A 21,606-nucleotide genomic window follows, 5' to 3' on the forward strand; every position below is an offset into this window, starting at 1 on the left:
GTTCAACAAACCCCTTCACGTCGAGGCTGGTGGCCGCTGTCTGCTCAACACTGATTGGCCAGCGCTCTGTAAATATTTAGAAGAAGTAGAAGGGTCCGCCATCCTGCCTGTCGCCATGGGAGACGGATCGCCTTTTATTCTTCAACCCCTCCCCAAATACACACATAAACTCACATCCACACACAAAGACCTGCACACAGTTATCTCCGGTCTCAGACCTATAACCGCAGCCACCAAGTTGAATGGATCAATCACACACACAAACAGATACAAGCTGCAAAGTAGATATTAGACGAGGTGTTGATATCCCCCCCTGTGCATACTCCTCTGCAACCCCGAAATGACCTTTCACCTCACCTCAGTGTTAGTCCAACCAATCAGAGACCACCTCTCTCTTCCTCAGTTGATGTTGTAAATCACATATAAGAACTAACTGTTGTCTTTTGCCTAATAAAATCATGTAGTAATCTCTATATTTCTAGCCAGCAGAATTGATGTTTTTTATAGGAGGATATACAGGGATGTGGAAGTATTTGCCTTGATACAGATTTTTTTTTTCTTTCGCTTATTTGTAAGTCTTAAATGTTTTGGATCATCAGACAATTAAGATCAGTCAAAGACAACCTGAGTAAACACACAGTGCAGTACTGAAATGATGATTTCAACCATTAGTAAAAGCACCATCATGATTTTCACCCCTAAACAAGTGTTTGAGATAACTTGGAGTATGTCTTTCATGTCATTAACCAAAGGATTTTAGGCTTACACATATTTGCAGAATTAGTATAATTCCAAATTGGTGGAATCTTGTGCTTGAATGCCACTTTCTCTGACTTGCTTTCAATTATAGACTTTAACTAGAACATTAACATTTTAAAGCATTCAGAGGAGGACCTGCTGGGGTGCTGCAGATCATTGAGATTAAAGTAGAAACTGATTGGACTTACTCTTTCAAGATTTTGTGGTAAAGAAAAGACAAATGAAACCTACGGAGCCCGCTAGGGGACGTGGAGGATTTTATTTTTTTTTCTGTTGCGTTACCTCGAAATAGGTTTGTGTTCTCCTGCAATAATGTACTAATCAGTTCATGGAGTATAATTGAATACTGTAAGTCTTTCTTATGGTGGCCATCATACTTTCTGTTATTATGTAAGGTTTTCTTTAGGCTTTTCCACGTGTTACTATCTCGTCATGAAACATCTGAAGTGTTATAAATTTTTCTTTAGGATAGAAATGCACCACACACCCAAGATATAAATGGAAACTTTCCGTAAGAAGGAAAGAAATAAAAAATACATCCAAACTATTTGGTCTATTTCTGAGTTATTTTCACAGGGACAAGGTAATGAGTCATCTGACAGTTTTGATTGTGTCTTTTCTGTGTTGGTAGTCTGTATGGTTTAAAGGGCCGTTTTCATGTGGAGTTCCATCTCAACTTTACACAAACCGACATAAACATGCAGTGAATAAATCGGTTTTCAAAAATCATTCTGCACAAAAGAGCTAATAATAAGCATGTTTTCACTGATGTTCTTTAAATGCGTAAATATTTGAAATGTTAAATTAAAATTTTTTACTGTATACAAAATAGACCAGCAAAGATTGCAGCAGGCATATTGCGAGGTAACGCAAAAATTATTAGAAATATAGAGATACATTTATTTTAAAACTGCAGATGGCAAGCAATCAATCTGTTGACTCTGCCTGAACACAAAGTCCATTGACCATCTACAATCTGCATATCATAACATGTTTTGCACAATTAACTCTAGAAAACTTCTTCTAAATTAAATGGTTGGATGTCGTACATTCTTACTTAAGTCTACGTATCAGTACAGCTGCAAAAATCAAAGTGTTACCTTTTGGTAGTTTCAGGTTTTCAAAATGATGTTTAAATGGTGTTCACTCTTGATAAGGCAATTGAAAACATTGATCACGTTCTTGTTTTTTCTCTCAATTGACAACATTACGTGTTTTAATTTTATGGAATCTAAACAAGAACTGCATTTATATGCACAAATCAACATGAAATCAATTTTTTCTGTCAACTTTGAGCCATATCAAGGATTTTACTCAAAGTTGTAATCAAAGCTACAGAAAATGTTTTGATATGTTCTGTTAAATGTTGCTTGTGTTCTTTGGAGAAGATGGGCAGAAGAACTGGTGTTTTGAAAAATTGTACCTGAAAAAAACAACTGAATTTACAGACTTATATAATAAAAAAAAACTATGCTTATGTTAAAACCAATAAAAATTCATGAGAAATTCTGGAGAAAAGCTATTTTTTCACCAAGTTTGGTATTAGAATTGTAACCAGTATTAGTTTTTTCAATTTCTTTCTAAAACTAGTGGGGATAGCCCATGGATGGATGTATTATTTTCCCCCATTTTAAAACTATGATGTTACTTTGGATTGTCCCTTTATGTAAAAATCCTATTAAAATAGACGTACAGAAATTACATTGAAAAAATCCAGGAGTTATGAATCCTTCGGCAAATCAGTGTAAAACATTTATCCCATCATCTCCAACATTAGCAAACTGGGTCTTTAGGAGTAATGTGGAGATTCAAAGTTTTGCTCAAGGACACCATAACAATGTTCCCATCAAATCGCCATTTATCTAATACAGACCTGTGACTGACCCCTCTCTGATAAAGCTTTAGATTATTGCTTTCTACTAAACCACGATGACGAGTCCATCACTGTCCAACAATTTTCTTTGGTTTTAATGTCCCATTTCCAACTCATTCATTGGATCATAACCTTTGAGAATTAAGTAGGATAGAAATAGATTTCACCAATAAAGTCTCTCTTCTTTTTCTCAAGTCTCTCAGGTGGAGCACAATATGACTTCTACAAGAATGATTTAAAAAAATAAAATAAAATAAAAATCAACATCAAGTTATCACACTGGTGATAAAGAAATGGTGTAGACATCCGAATGAAGAGAACCATTATTAATCCTGGAATGATTGTGAAAGTCAGGAGGCACCCTGAAATTATTCTTACAGTTTGTATATTATGAACTTTGACCTTTAACCTGTTGAAGATTTTTGTTTTGTCATTATGGAACTGAATAATAACAAACACAACTGAGAAACCACACCCTCACTGACTCATTACCTTTCTACCTTCCGCTATATTCTGACTCCGTCTTTCTTTCTTCTGTCAGCCAGCCATACATCTCACGTCCTCCACCACACACACAGACACACACTTCCATTACTGCTTCATCATGTTGACCCTGCATCAACCCCCTCAACGTCAGCTCTGACCCCATTCTACCCTTCCTCTACTCATTCCTCTTCTCCTCTTCACCTTCTTCTGTCTCTTCACCTTTGCCTCTTCCACTCTCCTAACTCCACCCTTTTCTGCCTTTTTTATTGATACTTCCCCGTTCCTCTTGTTCCCCCTTCAACACTTTTTTATTCTCCTCTTCCCCTCATTTTTCTGTCCTCCGTTCCTATGCATGAAAGAGTCATTGTGTGGTCATACTGAAGGACGGAGGGAGCAGGGAGGTAGAGAAACAGAAAGACAATCTTCAAAGATGGATGTGAGGAAGGAGGAGAGATATTGAAGGGGTGAGCACATGAAAGAGGAGAGGAGTGAGGGAAAAATGAGGAGGTGAAGAAAGTGGTGAAAAGTAAATGAGTTTTTTGAGGAAAGACCGTCATGTTTAATCAGCTATGTTGGAAAAGCAAACTTTACAAAAATGTTTAGAATCGTCTTTCTCTGAAACTTCAAGGAGTTTCTAAGAACATCCTTTTGTTCAACCTTCTGCACAATGAGCTGCGAAGTTAAACCTGTTTGTTGGCGTCTTTTGCAGTTTGATGTTATTTTTATGAGCTTGTCTGGGCATTCCTGGCCGCTGCCCCCTGAGTTTAACACACTGCTAATTAGAGACGCGGAAAAGGGACAGAGAGAAGGAGAAAAGAAAGAAAGGACTTGGGTAGGAAGAAGAGAACATAATACTTTGTGAGTGAAAAGGGCAGGGAGGAGAAGAATGAGTGTAACAGCACCTATTAGCACATACCTTTAAAGAGTAACATGTTTTACAGACTGGGAGTACTTCATAATGGCTGAAGAGATGTGGTAAAGAGGAGAAAGACCAGAGTTGAAAGTCCGATTGATTATTTTCATGCAAGAGCATCTACTATTGTGCTTTTCAACATAACAAGCAATACAGTTTCTTTATTTCATCCATCCATCAATCCATTTTCTAACACCCTTGTCCCTAGTGGGGTTGGGAGGGGTGATGGTGCCCATCTAACGTTCCAGGCGAGGGGCGGGGTCACCCTGGACAGGTCGCCAGTCTGTTGCAGTGATTTTATACACGCCATCAGAAATATTTTTAGGTCATATTTCCAGCACTGATTGTTCTAAGTACAAGCAAAAGCAAACCCGCCTATTCCTGACCAAAATTTAGCTCCTGAAAAGATTGAAGCTCTCCTACAAAATCTAAAGAACATCTGACTGTTAAATTGCTAAAACAATAAGAGTTTGGGATGTTTTAACAGATAGTTGCAGATTGTACAGCAGCGTGGAATGATTCATCCCTTTAACTGATTCATTCAAGCATCAAAAGCATTGGTCGGTGCATCAAGTTGTAATATTAATATGATCATAAAGAAATCTATCAAGTCGATATCAAGGCAACTTTTTTTAACTTTTGTCCCAAGAGACAAGAGAGTCTTACATTTTATTAAAACATATTGATAAAAAAAAACAAGTAGAAAAGAAATTGACATGGAATAACTTAAATATGCAAACATAGAGGTCGGATATGATCCAGAAAATGTGTTAGTACAGTGATATTGTAGGACCCTATTTTGAAAGATTCTCAGCAGTTTACTGGAATTCTGGCCCATTCATCCTGAGAATTTGTGTAACTGAGTCAGATTTGTTGGCCGCCATGTTCACACACACCTTTCAGTTCTGTGAGTACTGGTTTAATACAAGGGTTAGAGACCACAGCTGCCCACGACAAGTTAAAAAGCTCAACAAATTCTTGAGACCCCTCTACAGATGCTTGTAACAGCCTTTTTTATGGTTTTAACACCAAATGTACTTTAACTTGCATCAATACAATGATCGTGGTACCGCCAGTCAGTGTCAAGGACAGTAAATGGCACTCCTGGATTGGCTTGCAAACACCAGCCAATGTGTGTCAAGTAGCTTTGCTGCTAGATATCTTCCCAAGAATCAATTCTTTTCATATTTTGTGAATAGGTGAACCAGGAAGAGTGAGGCTTTTTCCTTGTCCATTTGAAAGACTCATTCATGCACACTCTTTCACTTCTTGATTGATGTTTTTACCAAAAGTTATTTCCTCATGATAAGATCTGTTTTGGGAAGTATGACAGTCAGGAGCCGTCATTGTGAAACTTGGACACCAAACATAAGTTGCACTTCATAGTTTGCAAACCCAAACATGACTTTTATTAACACTTTTTACGAATACTTGCGTCACATAAAAACTTATTATTGTCTGACTCTCATCATGCATTATCGAATATGTTAATCTCCAAATTACCAATTTATTCCTATTTTATTGTGATGTTTCTGTCTATTGGCGAATTTCTTTAATTTCGATCAGTTCAATTCATTCAGTTATTTACTATATCATTACCCGGCAAAAGCAAAAAAAAATAAAAAATAAAAAATCCAACTCATAAGTGAGGGACACCTTGCTCTCTTTGCTACTTGTGTTCATCATTACTATGCTACACATGGACAATGCAACATTTTTGTCCCACTGAACTTTGTTGGAAATAAATAAACAAAAAACTGATGTTTTGTTAAGGTTTCATTATGTATTAAAATTTTTCCCCGTCTTATGAATTCTTTGGAAATTTTACAAATCAAAAAATGCTTTCAACACTTGTGTGCTTGTTGGTATCAGCAGCCAAAGAAAGGATTTAAACACACATCCTGTTACTCAAAAGACTTTTAGTTACTTAGTAACTCACTGTCTCACTTATCAAACACCCTCCAGAGGAAACCCATCAACACCAGTAGCGTGCTGACATCAACTACTTCCACTCACTGCCTTCCTCTTCCTCCTGGCCTGTCATCAGGTGACTCCTCCTCCTCATCTTCTCCCACTCCATTTCCCGTCAGACAGACCTTATCTAACATCTGACCAATGATGAGAACAGATAACGATAACAATCCACACTCTCACACTTTAAAAACAACAAATCACCTCTTAGTAACTGCGGGCCGACAGTTCACAGCTCACAGGGTTCACTGTGGTTCCTATTTGGTTGGAAGTTATTTTATAAGAAAAAAAGAATGTGGCTCATGACTATACAGAGAAGGAGTATGTTCTTTATGTTGTAACATCTTTGAGGGCCAACATTTGCCATCATAACTTTAAAGCAGCCAATATCTGCATAACTTTCACAGTCACACATTTTCTTTCAGAAAAACTTTCATCTTCCTGTTACCTCTAAACAGGTTCTCTGTCCCTGATGAAGAGAAGCATTCTGAAAGCATGACAGTGCAACCAACATATTTCCCATCAGGGATGCATGTTCAGGTTTATGTGTAGTTTTAGCTTACTCTGATGCATACATAACAAAAAGTTTAATGTTAGTCTTATCTGACCCAAGCACCTTCTTCTGTATGTTTGCAGTGTCCCTATGGCTTGCAACAAAGTGTACACAAAAGATTAGTTTTAACAACAGCTTTCTGCTTTCCACTCTTCCAAAATGGCCACATTTGCAAAGAGCATAACTAAGAGTATGACAGAGTTACCACAGACCTCTTGGGTGCTTTAGAGATTAGTCTGTCACCTTTAGCAGGATGGGAATGTTCTGGCAGATTTGGAGTTGTGCTCTACTCTCTAGCTTGGGACATTGCTTTATAAGCTAACCCTACTATAAAATTCTCCACAATGTTATTCCTGACCTGACTGGTGTTTTTCTTGGTCTTCTAGAAGCAGTTTTTTATAACATAAAAAAACATATATATAATCATAAAAACATATAACATAAACTGTCAATGAAATATGAATTGTTTTGCAAGCAATCTGTGTGGTGATGTGCAGCTTCTGTAAAGCATAGACCCATTCATCCGTTTTCTTGTACCCTTATCCCATTGGGGTGAGGAGGGGTGCTGCTGCCCCTCTCCAACTGTCAACAGGCAAGAGGCGAGGTCACCCTGGACAGGTTGCCAGTCCATTGCCTAAGAGTAATTAATTAATTAGAAATTAGAAACATTTTCTAATAATTGAAAATGTCTTGTGGCTAGTGGCAAAACAGCTCATATTTATTGGATAAACATGTTTGTTTAAACGTGTGCGTATGTTTTAAGTTGTTTTACTTTTGTGTAACTAGGATTTTTTGTGTTGGAGATTTCTGCCCAGGTCACTCTTGAAAATGAGTTCCAGACCTCAATGGGGTTTTACCTGGTTAACTAAAGGAAAAGGAAAGCAAAGTCCTTAGTAGACTTACTGCACATTTAGAGATTTCATTTCTGCCAGCAGAGAATAAGTTTTTATGACTCAGTATAATCCTAAATTACTTGTTACACATATGCTGTAAGGGGTTTCGGTATTTCCCAAGTGTAAAACAGGGGGCGTGTGTTTCTACCTTTGTGTGTGACAAGCATATTTTGTTATGATCTGATATGACTGAATGTTTCTGAAGCAATACCAAAGGTTAAGAGGGTGGAGAGGAACGGCGAAATAGAGGTAGCTACATGGATAGTGTGTGTGTGAGAGAGTGTGTGTCTGTGAGATCCTCTGTAATTTGTCCAGGCTTTGCAGTTAGCCTATAATTACCCTTCTGGCATGCACGCACACACAAACCAAAGGATATGTCTCATGATAGCCCATGTGACCAAGATTATGTGCAAAACACTTCATATTCTGTGCAAGTGACACACATACACAGACACACAGACAGGTGACTGACTAGGAATGTACTACGAAAACCTCATAGCTCTTGTGACATATACACACCAACACACTCCAACCAGTTGTCATGTTAGTTGACGAGTGGACAACATATTGGCTCAGTGGAGTGACTGTTTTCACTGGTTAATATTTTGTTAGGGTTGCAACTCACATGATTGATGTAATCTGGAACAAAAAGAGAGAACAAGCAATGAATGACAACGAGCGCATGGGAAAATAACACTTGTAATTTAAAAAATCTTTCAGAAAAAAATTTAACAGCGTTATGGCTTTTGTTTAACAGGCTTGTGCTTCTTGTCATCTTTGAATCGCCACAAACTTGTACAAAACGCCGCAGCTCTATTGGCTTGCTACTTATTTCAAAACGGTTTTGAATTGTTATTATTTTAAATTTGAATTTCTTTAAGGTCTTGCTCTCCCTTAGTTTTTTTATGTTATTGAGCTTCTTTAGACTCACCAGGTCTTTACCACATTGTCAAGATTTACTTACAGTTCTACAAACTACATATAATATGCAATAATGTGCATATAATATATATTTATATACAACATTTAAATTAATACATTTATTGGCTGAATGGTTTAGTGCCTATTACTTCACCAAGGCTTCTATCAACTTAACTGTTACTTTGTCAACAAATACAATTGTTTATTTGAGATAAAGGAGTAACCAGAGAAAATCTGGTATTCACCCTATAAAATAATATAACAAATATTTAGTTTCACTTTAAATATACACCAGTCTGTCAGCAACAACAAAACGTGAGCTTTGTCCTCTTATTGGACTATATGGAAATAAAACATTGAGAGACGCTTAACCTTTATAGTAATATTCCTGTCAGCAACGAGAGTCTTTTGGTGTGAGTGCATTCATGTTCTGAAGTAACCCTCGCTCCCTCTGTCAGCACAGGGCTTAAACCCACAGGAAGCCACACATACACCACAACCTGCAATCATTAACCTGCATCACACTCACATGGAAGCACACGAACAAACTCACATGCATATACCACTGCATTGCAGCTTTTTCATCCACTAAAAAATTCACAAGTTCACAGGTTGATTGGTAAAAGCAAAACTTAACTAGGCATGTGACTCATAGCACCGGTTAGAAAACAACACAGAGTCATGCTGCTGAGCAAACCACCGAAGCAAGTCATCAACTCATCAACAAGCTCACAATGAGCAGTCAGGCCCCTGGAGATATGGAAGCTGTCAGAGCTTCAGGTGAAGCTAGAGCAATCAATCACTGATAAAACACCCCAGCTTTATGGTCCTGGAACAAGGTGAGCACTGTTTACACACTTTTAGATAGAGAGTTTGTGAAATAGAAAGTAGGGAGGCCAAGGGCTAGCCCAGTAACACCCTGATAAAATATGTTACCAGGTCGCCATGAGCCATCACGTACACACATGTAACAATGGAGAATTATTAAACTCCTCAAGAGAAACCTGTGGAATACCGCAAACATGTAACAAAAAGAGGGAGATAAAATGTATTATGTATTTTAGGATGTGTCTCTCTTTACGTTAAGGTAAGACAGTTTCAGAAATGGACAGAGAAACAGACAGTAAAATCCAATCCGACTCACCAGCATTTTTTTTTTCTACATACGTCAGTCTTTCTGCCATCATCATCAAAATATTTTTATTGACATGTTGCTAATATTTGCTTAAAGTCCATCGTTAATTTGTTCCAAACAATTGACTACACGTACTTTTACCTTAAAAGTTAAAGCCAGCAACAAAAGGGTTTGTGTACAGCTCAGACTTTAACTGACTTTATGCCTAAAGAACACGTCCGCCTGCAGATAACTTAAATTAGAGAATAGGGAATTCAAAACTGGCATTTCATGAGAACTTCTTGTTAATTTCTTCTTTCACATTATTATGAACTATATTTATATGTGCATATAATAAAAAAATACTTCCAGAACTGGTAGTGCCACCTGTTACTGCTGTAAATGTGATAAAAATGATCGATGGAAAGTTTTTTCCAGTCTTGTTCTGTCGTGTTGGTATTTAAAACCTGGGTGAGGCTGCAGGCCTGAGTTCATCACTGCTGATAAATAACACAGTAATAAAGTAGATGGGCTGAAGCAATACAGGAACACAAACATACAGTGACAGAGTGGAGTTTAAATATGGAGCCAGACACTCTGTCTCCATGCAGCTTTGTCATTTCTACTGTTGATCTGGTCATTACCTGTGTGTTATTGGGGAGTTAAAGTTTGGGTGTGTCAACGTGTGTTCTTAGTCACTCTGTGTGTATTAGTGCAAAAGCCAATTGAAATCAATTTGGGCCTTCAGCTGTTTAACCAACCAATCCTCCCCCCCAACACACACACACACACACACACACACACATTTTCCCCTTGGCTCCCCCTGTGTGTCTCTCTGTCACCTCGTTACCTTGTTATTGCAGAGCTGGTGGGTCCCTTTGGTCACCATGTGTGAATCAGTTTGATCACAATGTGTGTGCAATGTGTTGGCTGGGGGCAGCAAATAAATGAGAAAAAACACATTTGGAATCAAAATCAAATGTGTTGCGTCACAATAAATTCTGATAACTACTGACAAGTGTTTATTAGTATTTCAACATTAAGGGATCTTCTTGAATGGTTACAGAGGAGCTGGTGCCTCCAGCAATCATTGGGCAAAAAGCAAATAGGTTGCCTATCAATCACAGGGCAAAACAACCATGCACATTCTATATGCCATCAAAAATATTCATTTGACTTAACAGTTCTGTTTATGGAGGAAGCCAGAGTACCCAGAAAGAATCCTTCTACAAAGATCACAGGCCAGGATTTTAACCCAGGACCTTTATGTTGCAAGGCAACACTGCCTGCAACAAAGAAATACCTCACAGAGAAATACCTGCTCACTGAAGTTCTGTTTTGGGAAACTTTGGACTTCCTGATGATATTTTTACGTGACAAACTTGACTAGTTTGAGTTTCACTAAATGAAACCAGTTCATTTAGTGAACTAGTTTCATTCTTATGTGAACTAAGAGACATTTACAGCAATTTTAACTGTGTTATGCAAAAAGAGGTAACTCCTATGACTGCTTGTATGTGTGAGTGGACATATTTAAGGACATGATCCTTGCATACATCTCCCTCTGAGGACAATTTCTTATTTGGTAATTGTCCTCAGACTATTACCTAATAATAATTATTATCTATTCTAATACTGGGATTTTATAATCCCAATGCTACATTGTACTGCAACAACAGAGTCCTCTCCAGATGACAGGAATGATCATGCAAACATTTCAAAATTTTTAGTCAGCCGATTACCTGGAAGTTTTACTTTAGTTACTTTTTAGTTTTAGTTTTACTTTCTATTTTAAAATGATACTATTGTTTCGACTCATTTAAGGCATTTACGGTGTGCGTGGCAGGAGACCCAATAGAAACTTTTTTTTTGTAAGCTAAAAGGTTTTAACAACCACAAATGCAATACATGTAGTCATGCAGTGCCGGAAGTTTTTATTGTATTTTGAAGAACAAAACTGGATCCCTTCCTTAGATAAAATTGTTTGGTTTCACCTGAAACCAAACAACTTTAGTTTCAGGTGAACACTGCTTTTATAAGGTATTCTAACAAGCTGACCTGAAATCTAGAACTAATTTTGTTCAATGTTTGTTCAGCCTTCAGAGAGCGAAACGTGACTTTTACAAGCTTGGCATTGGCAGTTTGATTGATCAGACCCTTAAAATAAAAACATCAGCAGGGATTTCTGAGCAGTGTCATTACTGGTCACCTTAGATTAAATTAGTTAATAATTCAATGTTTGTTGTGTGTCTTTGGTTAGTCTTGAATCTGTTTTTTGTATTTTGGTTCCATTTGGAGCTGCTTTTCATGTTTGCACTCGGAGTTTTGCCTTCAATCTTTCATTCACTGTTGGATGACCTTTGTTATTACATGCATACACAACACTCATGGGGGTGTGCCAACAGCTTTTCCTCTGTAATGTCATCAGTCACTTATTCATTACAGTGCGCTGTAGTATTTACTGGAACTCTGCCAACTATCAGCTGTGCATGGGTGGTTTGTATGTATGTGTAATTGCGTGAGTGTGTGGGACAGTGAAAGAGCGAAATGCCATTATATTGTCAGCTCTCATTCGCCTTTAAACTGTCACTTCACCAAACAGTAAATCTATTTTTATTATTTTTTTTATTTGAGATCAGTTTGCAAAACTACTGAACAAATAGTGATAAAGCTTCTTTAACTGCTGAATATAAATGCTACTGTTGATATGACTCATGAAGGATGTGGGAAATTGTAAAATATGAACTGTAAAAACACTTCTAAGGTGTAAACATCATTACTGAAAACTGGTTCAGCAATTTGTCATAACAGTCACGAGAAAAGAAATCTAAATTATTGTTATGTTCCAGCTCATAAAGTGTCTCTTACTGAACTCACAAACTCAGGCATTTTGCTGTTGTTTTTGCATACATTTGATGTGTTTTTATGTGTTACACAAGAGTTTGAGTAGTGTGAAAACTATTATATGACCCAGATGATGTTTTATATCAGCAACCATGTGGAAATAATGTCATCCTTGATCCATATTCCATTTATCTTAAAATAAATGTATCCGTTTATTTTTCTCTTACTCTCTCAGTATTTTGACAAGATACACAAGAAAAAGACAAGAACTACCAACAATTGGGGGGAAATTCATGCCAGTTAACTGTTTTGTATGAGCTTCTATTTTAACCTGTGTGTGTCACAGTGAGAGTGACAAAGAGGTGCAAGTCTTTTAATTACACAACTGACATACTTAGGAATTCAGGGAGTGGGTAGTGTGTGTGTATGTGTCTTTTTTATCGCCCCGACTCGGCCCTGGCCTTCTGCCTGCGCTTATGCATAGATACATGAATGCTTTAAACTCTCTTTGTCGGTGTAGATGAGTGTGTGCTTGTGAAATGTGAGATGTTCCAGTTATCCCAAGCGGCCGTCAGTTAGCTTGTTCACCTGTTGTGCGGCACGAAGCCCAAAGCAAGCACAACGGCAGCTGAAAGGGTCAAAGTGCATCCCAGAGTGTGTGTCAGAGTATCAGCTATTGTTATTCTTTCTTCTTTTTTTTCACTCAGCCTTGTGTTCGGTAACTCTGGTCTTTTTATAGCTGCTCTTTGCAGCACACATACACGCACGCACACGCACACACACAGCAATGTGGCAGTGAAAGCTAGGCTACTGCTGTCGATTTTCAGTGCTTCCTTCCCCGATCAGCCACAGTAAAGATCACCTTTCACACACCCGCCTGTTCTGTGCTTAACACAGAAGCACCTTCACTTACCACACACCCTGACCACCAGCTACACCTACATTGGCGACAATTTATTGGACCAATTACATGTTTCCATCTACAATGCATTTTTTTTGTTCCTACCCAAAAATAAAATTATATGATTTAGTATTATCTTGAAAACAGTCAGATCCCTACAAGGGTGTTGAATTAATGAGTATGGCCTAATGAGGCAGGAGTTTGACAGTCAGTCTTTCACTGTCTAGTTGCGGGATCAACATGCAGCTGATCCTGCATTAAGTTCATGCGCATGTATGAAAGGATGTTGTTTACTGAACGGAAGCAGGAGCTAACAGAAAAACATGAGCAAGAGTTATGGAAATGTCAAGGCAGTATGTGTTGAATTGTGTGCAAACCTTTCTCCCTCCCTTCTTCTGTCTGTTTCCAAGATAAGAACACTTCACTAAACTTTTTTATTTTATTTTATATATTTTATCATGCCCAGCTAAAGTATATAACTTTTACAAGGCTGGAGCAAATTACAATTATTTTAATCATTTTAAATGGAGCAAAAGCATTTGAAATAGGAAACTGGTTTATGAGCTTGGTCACAGAACAAATTAAACTTGTATCTCAAGTTTCCATCGTAGTCCTAATAAACAAAGAGACATATATATATATATATATATATATATATATATATATATATATATATATATATATATATATATATATATATATATATATATATATATATATATATATATATATATATTCAGGTATTTACCTGAAAAACAACTCCAATTTACAGAAATACATATTCAGTCAGAAAGACAATGTAATAAGACTTCAAATGCCAATTGATCAAGAAAACATCTATATAAGCAGTTTGCAGCAATCTCGAAAGAACAACTTATTTATTAGACATCCCCACTTTTAGAACATTTACCCAATTGTTTTAAAAGAGTAAAGTAGAAATTAGAGTAATAAAAATCAACTAGTTAGAGGGCTAACCAGAAACATGAATTCTGTGGATAAAGCTGTTGACAGATGATTCAATCGAATTGGTTCATTGACTTGACTTAATGGATTCAAAGGAAATATTGTAGTCACAGATTTTTTTGAATGAAGAAACACCAGTTGTTGTCCATGAACACCACTGAAGAAATGTCAGATCATAAGCAAAAGAAGATAAACAAGGATTCTTGATTTTTTTCCAACAAAATGTGTGGTGATCTGCTGCTTTATGCAAATAATAACAAGAAAATCTTAGCTGCACTAACCTGTTGGTAAATTCTGTTTTAGTTTTATCACTATTCCTTCTTGCTGCATGCAACTCAAACACATTCATGGTCACACAGACAGAAATACAAAGAGACACGGTGTGTGACCCCTGTCTGCGTCTCTATTCCTGTCTTGTCGCCAGGGTCAGAGTTGACAGTAGTCTTCAAGCTGCTTTAACAGGCAGTAAAAAACTGCAACTGAATACACAAGTCAAGGTGAAGAGAGGAGGGGGTTGGGGGGCATAGTGTGTCGCTACTTCAGGGTCTCACTTAAGGCCCATCAATGTTCATAATCTATTTTTTGTGTATAATGTTATGTTGAGCTTTAAGGCATGGCTGAAGACTTTATGAAAATTAATGCAGAAGGAATTTTCCAGGTTGAGAAACAGTATCAAGGCATTACTTCTACTTTAGAGTGACTTTCCTCAAGAGTTTCAGTTATATGAGTTAAAAAAACATATCTTCTTGAAATGTCTACAATCTGAGCATTTTTTAAAGTGGTAAAGAAAGGCTTTTTTTTTTTGCTTGAACACTTTGCACAAGTTGGATGGAGCCCTAGATACTTTTTCTGCTGCCTTATTTATATTTAAAAATACTTGCGAAAGGGAAGAGATGCGACAAAATAAAGAGAGAGGAGGTGGAAGCCAGGCATGTTCTTCTTACACACCTGTCTGTGGAACAGCTGTCCTGGGAATCAATCTGCCTCTCCTGGAGCGTGGCGAGGATGAGCTGCCTTTGTAAAAGGAGCCTTTTGCTTTCTTAGTATTTGTATGTGGGCTTTTGTGTGTGTGTGTGTAAGCATATATCATTGTGTAGAAATGCGTGCCCTTGTTGGCATTCAGACTTCGCTGTAGTCTGAAGATGTGAGCCAGCCGACAAGACAACTGTCAGCATAAAAAGCTATAGAAACACAGGGTGTAAATTCGTTTTTTCTTACTTGTTCTGTTTCAGTATGAATAAATGTGTGTATTAAATGTATATAAAAAGAGAAAGTGCAGAAATTAAACTAAGATAGAAAGTAAGAACTAGTCAAAAAATTGTCTCCGTTTACTGCTAATAGGAGTTTCACTTAAGGTTTCTTATACTATATTGTTGCCATCTTTTCAGATGCTAGCAGTTACTGAGTTTCTTTAAGTGTTACAGTAATATGCTGAATGAAGGTGGTTTAACTTTAATTTTAAAAAATCATACTCATGTAGTTTCAGGGTTGTGATGCTAAATATTTAAAACATAGTGGAAATGTACTTAATCTCCAACTCAATGGAACTAGAAAATATACAAATTGTGTTACAATGAAAGACTTTTGAGATGTAAAAATATCACCATGTTAATAACTTCAACTTATTAATATGACGTGTACAATCCAACTGATAAACTTGATAATATTTGTCCTTTCTATCTTGCTCAAATGTCAAAATGTTCATTTCATCTCCCCTAACAAAACCCCCAGTTTCATCTGAATAAATATAAACCCCAAGCATCATGTTGCTACTACTTTAGGTATGGCGCTCTTTTGGTTTTGTTTGCAACATAAGTTATTGGCGCATAAACTTAAGCTCTTAGGCCACAACAATAATTATGAGAACAATTGTTATGAAATGTTTTATGACAATTTTAAAGAATTTTCTTAAAAAAATTGGAGCACAAGAGTTGCAAGAATGAACAAGACTTGTTGTTTTTTTTCTGTAAAAACTTTGTCATTCCATGACATAAAGATTCGAGATATATAACCACATATGTGTCCACATAATGAAGCCATGTGTTGCCTGTACTTGCACAAATACGGTGTTGCCTGGTGTAGAATAATGTTTAGTGACAGAGGTGATATGTGCTCCATCTGTACTGGAGCTGCCATTTACACAAGGCCATCCACACACACAAACATTTAACTTGATGGCATCTAAACTGATGGCCGATTACAACGATGAACAGCACAGTGTGTGTGTGTGTGTGTGTGCGTGCGTGTGCGTGTGTGTGTGTGTGTTATGTGTGTGGGTGTTGTCGGCTTTGATTGGTCCTGTGATCATGCCCCGTTCTCAGCTGAGCTCTGCCAGTAAATCACACGCTCACACCCCCACACAGCCTTGCTGAATCTTTAACAACAGCACACCCTGATTAGTCTCATCCCACAGTCACTAATAAAGTCTAATTAGTGAGGATGTGAGCATATGCGTTTATGTGTGTTTTGCTGTCAGGCCCTTCCCCTTGCATTGCTCCCATGGGAAATTTTCCCAATCTATTTCCTTCAGGCTTTATTCCGCATTCATTCACATTTACACAAATTTTTATTATAAACTTTCCCTGCATTGCACTTCATCTTTCATTTTTTTTCTCTTTCTTGAGTTCACAGTTGTCAAACTGATTCAATATATTTGTGTCTTTGATCCCTTTTGTTATAAAAATAACTAAGTCCTTCCCAGAAATGTAAAACTTTGATGTGAATATTACTAAATGCAGATGTAACTTCATTTTCTCTTTAACGCTGAAAATCTTTTAATGACGAAAGGCATTCCAACATCATGATGCTGTCATTACCATGATTCAACGTGGGGATGTTTTGTTCAGGCTGATATGTGGTATTAAATTTTAGATTAGAGTTTTGCATGTAGGCCTGCAAATTCCAATTACGTTTGATTTGACAATTAGATTTCTTCCATGTTTGCTATGTTCTCGTGCCATTCAGTCATCTTGACTTTGCAGCTAATTTAAGTGAATCCAATCAACTTAAAATAAACTCCTGTATGATTGTTTTGGTATTTACTAATTTTTTAAGTTTTAGTGAAAGCTATAATTTGCAGATCTGTTACAAAACTGACAGAAAGGACTTAAATGTTTTAGATAGGAAAAGAGTGGAAAAATAGCATTATTTATGCACATTGAGAGGAGTAACCAGTAATTGTTATATATGTAAACCAGAATCAAATATTTATTCAAAACTGATTCCTGTTTATACTAATACATAAATCAGTATCTGTTTATACTGATTTATGGAATCATCTTCCATAAAGGATATGGAAGAGGATTAGGCCTTCTAAAAAAAGAAATCTGATGTTAATCTCAGAATTCTGACTTCAATCTTTTCAGATCAAAAGCTAGAATTAGTTGAAAGTCAAAATTCTTTTCCTTTTTCCACTTGGCCCTAATCCTCCTCTGTAGAGTTCTGAGAAAAACGTCTGAAGTTGGGTTTGTCATTTATATATTTGTGGATATAGTTACATGATGTAGCAGCGACAACATATTCTCTCAAAATGTCATTTGTTGAGATATTTAAGAATAATATATTAGAATTTGTTGCACAAAGCCAGACCCAACTGTCGCAAGACAGTTAGAATATTAAAATAAAACAAACAATCTCAATGATACTAAAATAATGTGGATAATGGTATTTTTTGAGAATGGAACAGCGATTGTTGGATGTCAGACACACTTCTGCCATATTTTATTTTTTAATACCTTCTCCATTGCTGTTTTTGTGGTGGATTAGTGTGCCATGGACTGGACATAAGTTTCTATTTATAGAAAAGATTCAACTAAAACTAACAGGTAGTTAGAGTGATGTGCAGCTGATGGTAACAAAACCTGAAATGAAGATGTGCAGAAGGAACTGTTAGTGTGTCTCAGTGTGTAATTGTACCTGGTTAACCTTGGTGGGTTTCATTAGTGGCCCAAGGCCACCAGGATAAAGATGAATTAGGAGGCCAGGGGCTACAAATTTGTCTTGGACAAGGCCTTCTCTGATTAAACCAGCTGGACACACACGGATATGTTGGCACGCAGACGAACGAGCACAAGCTCATACATGCAACGGACGTCAAGGACAAGGTGCAAGGATTTAACATACAGTGTCATGAAAAAGAACCTATCCTTCCCATACAGTACGTACTGTATTTCTTCTGTTTTTGCTTTTTGTCAGACTGAAAGGCTTAAAAAAACTAAAATGATGAATTATTATATTTCTTAAGGGAAAAAGTTCTCTAAATCAACCTTGCCCATGTAAAAATAACCTTGCCTCTACTGTCTAATCATTAACTGTTCATTTTCACTAGACACACCAGCAGCTTGATTATTTGTAGAAAAATAAAAAAATAAATTACCTACATACAAACTATTTGTCAAAATTAAGAAGGCTTAAAGATCCCAAAAGCAACACATCATGGCCCAACCTAAAGATATTTAGACCTGGATGACAAACAAAGGCAGTGACATCTATCAGTTTTGAAAGTTTGACGAATGTATTTCTAACGCTTTAGGACTCTACAAGAACACCAATGAATGAGGAGCAACCTCTGTAGCACTGCTGACATCTTTGACTCAGTTAAGGTCGGTGCTCATAGCGTCCGTGGGCGATACCACAGCAGAGAACTGCCACTGACCAAAAATAACAGAAAGGCCAGTTTATTCGTTTTTTGGCAAAACATTTCCTGATGATCCCATTCACTTTGAGAAAATAATTTTATAAACTGCCAAGGCAGAAGTGATTTATTTTTTTTTTTGAAAGGCATCCAGTCTGTTATATCTAGCATAAACTAATAACATTTCAGAAAAATCACATTATCCTGCTTGACAAGGCAATCAAGCATGAAGGTTGTAGTGCAACAAACTTGGTCTGGACAACTTGAAGTCATTGACAGAGCCATGAATTTTACATTCAGCAAAATATATATTAAAAAAAAAAGTCCACCCATTAGTTTGTAACCTTCAACCTTAGTGATGGAGTAGGTCAGTGATCCAAAGCACACCACACATTCTTACTTAAAACCTCCCAGTGTGACAATTTAAAACACAACCACATTGATATGTTAATTACACATAGGGCCAGGTTGGGTTGGACACCTTTTCCCCATAATCTTCATTTTAAAACTTTGATAAAGATAATTTTTGCCACAGTGCTACTTGACATGCTATTGACTGGTGATTGCAAGGCAGGCGATAATTATTTTCCTTGGCACTGATTGGCTATACCTCAAAAGAGGAGATAAGTTAGAATGTGGATTTTGTTTCTGCAGTATAGTGGACAGTTTAGACTGTGCATATTACTGCAAATTAAAGTAGATTTGGTGTTTGAACAATTAAAATGGCAGAAACCTTGCAGATCTAAACGGTTTTAGCGAGAGTTTGAAGTATGTGTGTATTTCACCTATTCACAACGGATTGCAGTCCCTGACCCCCAAGAATACGGGAGGTCTGGTGTATAAGCAGAATATTCTAAACAGTGTATTCAACTAACAAATGCACAGTAATAAACTCAGATTCTGCAGACCTTTGCCTGGACACACGAATGCTTACACGAAACAGAAAGTGTTTAGTTTCTCATCCAAGTCCTCTGTGCAATCAGTCCAGAACTGGAACATATGTTTGCTGTGTGTTTAAAAAAGAGAGAGTTGACCTTCCTCCACAGTCACTGCGTCAGAGACCCAAAGCCACCAAGATGTTTAAGTGATCATGTCAGCTTTACTAAGAAAGGTGCAGCAATCGAGAGTTGTTGCAGCTTTGCATTCCTGTTGACGAGATGACTGTTGACGGTCACCTGGAGTTCACCAAGTGCAAGCTCTGATCCCTCACCTGTTCCAAGATTATACAGACCTCACTATAGCAAGGAAAACATGGTGCCCTCATAATTAACAAACCACAAACATTGGCTTTAGTCTTAGGTCGAGACACTAATTGTAAAAGGTTTTCATTTTCATATTCTTTTTAATCATTCTTTTGTTTCAGAAAACTTGCAAAATGTTCCCTTTTCTTAATCAAGATGAAGGTTCAACAATTGAGCTTTGCTGTTTAACATTTTCAGTAATGCTTAAATCTCCAACTAATTTGAAATATGTATAATAAAATACAAAAATGCTTCTGAAACACATGACACAGCAGCTGTTTGTTTGGCTACTTATTGCCTATTTGTCTTTAAAATACTACTTCTAAGGGTGTGGAAGTAATAAAATAGACTAAAGGTCGCTGTGTATGAGTGTAAGTAAGCCCCTTCAGGCTCCCTAACTCTTTCACTCAATCTGGTAATCTGGTTGAAGAAGGGTGAGTAGGTTTACTGGACAGTTGGAAGGGTGATCTAGGTCACCTTTCTCGACCCTTAGCGTGAAATTATCCAACTAATACCCAACCAAGACCCTAAATCCTGCTTGGTCAGAGGGACTGTGACCATCTTTGCGTGGAAAACACACACACAACCCAGCATACAGACTGGTAGTAGCCCCTCAGCAACTACTTTCTTGAGATCCCTCCATTTAAGAAGATAATTGTTAGAGCTCCATTCTGGGATGAGATAAAGGTGGACTAATTGGCTTTTTCCCAATCGTTTCTTGATAGCTTTTCTTCCTTCTTCTTTATCATCAGAACAAAAATATAAATTTATAGGAATACAAAAATTGAGCATACATAAAAGTCTAAGTAATTGGAAGAAAGATGCAGATTTCAAAAGAATTTTTAAAATCATTCTTAATATGATGTGCAAAGAAGTTGTGATTTTCTTCATTAGCATCCACCAAGATATCAGAAAGACTGACATCTTCTGGTCAGCTAGGACTGACATCTTCGATCTAAGGTCTACAGATTAAAACATTTATTGCCATTTCTTCTCTGTGTACCCTGGGTAGCTACCATTCAACATGAACAAGCTCTGGAAGTTACAGAGAGACATGATGCTCTGGTGGGCATGCAGTTTTGTTAGATTTATTCATGCTACTACACCAAGCCATGCATAGCAATGAACAATCAAAAGCAGCCTAGAAAGGCTTTGCCTCAGCTCAGACAGACATGGACCACACGGACAACCCAGGAAGTGGTGTCATGATCAAATAAAGGAGGCCCTTGTAATGTGGGTTGTATTAAGTGGTTGAGAGGAGGCGGCAGTGGTGGCATTCAGCAGGACAGTCGAAAACTCACAACCGCATTGGTTTTATGTGCTTGTCCTTTTGCTAAACAGACTCTTTTCCACCCTTGCAAGAACGACTGCTGTATTATCACACATGGAGTGGTCAGTGTTCACACAACCTGTAAACATACTTTTGAATAAGAAAAGTAAAAAAATATAAAGTTCATCTCAGTCCATGCATCCACCTGCAAGCCCGCTTCTCAAACAACTCTCTGCAGAGGAAAATGGTGGACTCACTAATCACTTACTTA

Source organism: Gambusia affinis, linkage group LG05, assembly GCF_019740435.1.
Source record: "Gambusia affinis linkage group LG05, SWU_Gaff_1.0, whole genome shotgun sequence".
Lineage (NCBI taxonomy): Eukaryota > Metazoa > Chordata > Actinopteri > Cyprinodontiformes > Poeciliidae > Gambusia > Gambusia affinis.